This window comes from Echinops telfairi, unplaced genomic scaffold (genome assembly GCF_000313985.2).
Source record: "Echinops telfairi isolate 266 unplaced genomic scaffold, ASM31398v2 ScPeMD7_1;HRSCAF=3_0, whole genome shotgun sequence".
In the NCBI taxonomy this organism is placed as follows: Eukaryota; Metazoa; Chordata; class Mammalia; order Afrosoricida; family Tenrecidae; genus Echinops; species Echinops telfairi.
The window spans coordinates 64,723,069-64,725,287 of record NW_022103896.1 but is presented as its reverse complement, the minus strand read 5'-3'; positions in this window follow the sequence as shown (position 1 = coordinate 64,725,287).

Below are 2,219 nucleotides of genomic sequence, written 5' to 3'. Positions count from 1 at the left end.
GCAGCAATAAAGAGGGAAGCCCTCAACAAGCTGATTCACAGTGGCTGAAGCAATGGGCTTAAACATAAGGACAGGTGTGAGGATGGCACGGGAGCTGGCAGGGTTTCCTTCTGTTGCTTAAAGTCACCAGGAGTCGGATGTGACTAGAAGGCACCTGCTAATTGCAACCAATGATAACCTCCCATCTAACCTGAGGTTCCAGCAACACAGTAAAATGTAGATGTTCTGTTTGCTATCTGTTCCTCTTATTTGGGATTTGGGAAATTACGTCAAGAAAAATGTGAACCTCACATGACACACTTGGCTTCTCTTAATTGTAGACCTTCAAGCTCAACCTATGGTCTACATTGGTTGCTTTCTAAAGCCTTGATACATGAACTTATATAGTTTTTCTAACTTTTCCACTTGTCTCCTGTTGAAATGCCAGTCCTATTAAAACTCTGATCCATGCCTGGAACCAGAGATAAAGTGTTTATTTTCATAAGTCACATTTTGTACAGAAAAGGTAAAGTAGCCTATGACAATAATTTAAAAAATGAAAAAATTTCAAGTATATGTGTGATGAAGATCAAGTCTTATTATTGACATTAACTATAATTGCTCTTCTAAATTTATCTAAACATCACATGTAATAACACGCACAATATGTATGTGTTTGTGTGGATATATGAATGTATGCATACATTCAGTTTAACTTTTAACCATTATGCTAATCTATCTATTCAAGAAAGATACACCTGGCTACCAATTTTATATACTTTCCTCAGAGATTTTTCCTTTTATATTTGTTTTTCAGATTTTAAAATATTTTCCTTAATAATTCCTGAATTTTGTGTCTTGCTTAGAATGGCCCTTTTTACTACTAGTATACATAACAAAGAATTTTTAATATTTCCTTCTAGAACTTTAACATTTTCATCTATTATGCTTAAGGGTTGGATCAATTTAAAATTTATTTTGGTATAAGGACTAAGCTTCAAAAGAGAAATCCAGTTATAGTTTTCCAAATGGCTATCCATTTTTTTTCTAACACTCTTTTAAATAACTCATTTTTTCCACATAAACTTCAAAATATTTCTTTTAAGCAGTAGATATGAGCCCAAAAGTACTTGATATAATCACTGGATCTCTCTTCTGAGACATTTATTTATCTATTTATCAGTGGTTACCTACATTTTTAAATAATTTGCTTTGTGATGCACTTTAATGTTTCATGTGGTTTAATTCTCATGCTTGTAAGAACTTTTTTTTTAAACCTTGCCTCACGTTTCTATTTCTAGACAATGTGTCAGATCATTTTGTATGTTTCCAATCAACAATCCAGTTTGAGTAGCATCGGTATAACATTAAATCCCATGTGTTCTGGCCTTTGATTATAATCAGAGTTCCTGCTACCATAATTTTCATACTTTCTGTTAAATTGGGTTAGGGACGTTCCTTAGAGCTCGTTAGAGTAGTTCAGTTACACAGTGGCCAGGCACCCATGCAGCAAGTTTCAGATGGGAGGATTTTACAGAGAAATGTTTTACTAAATATTCCTGAGTCTGAGCGTTATTCGCGATGCTCAAGCTGTGCTCTGGACCACGGGGGAGTGTAGAATCATTACAAGGGTTTGTAACTTGCTATCTTACCCTGATGCAATTTGCGGGTTTTGGGTAGCCAGCCTTCTCTTATTCCTCAACTGCTAAGGGCATCTTGATTTTACTGTGGGTATGGCTCTTGCTCCACTTTCTGTCCATGCTATTCCCTGGGGGCTGAACCCACCCTCGGGAGCCTATGGTAGGCTTGTGATTCAAGCCAGGAAAAAAAACTATTTTCCAAGTCTCTGGCCAAAGTAAATGTTAGGTGAAGGAAACAGAAAAATGTTCTGGAACTTTTGTTTCTAACTATTTTGAAAAACAAATGAATTCTCTCCTATTCTGTAAAGGTTAACTAGCAACAGTCTGCTCGATTTGTTGGATGCCATGAATCAAGTACCACTGTCTTAAAACCAAGCCAACACCAAAGAAAGCATATTGGACAGATACACAAAGACGTGGTCATTGGCTGACATTGTTTGAGCTAGGCTTAACCAGATAAACACATAGATTTTTCCTTTCTACATTCCACTAAATTCCCTTCTCTGCTTATGCCTACCTGAAGCATGTTTGCCTATATGTTAATTAAACAAATATTTATTGGACTGGAGGTATAGGGATAACAACAAATAAACAAACAGA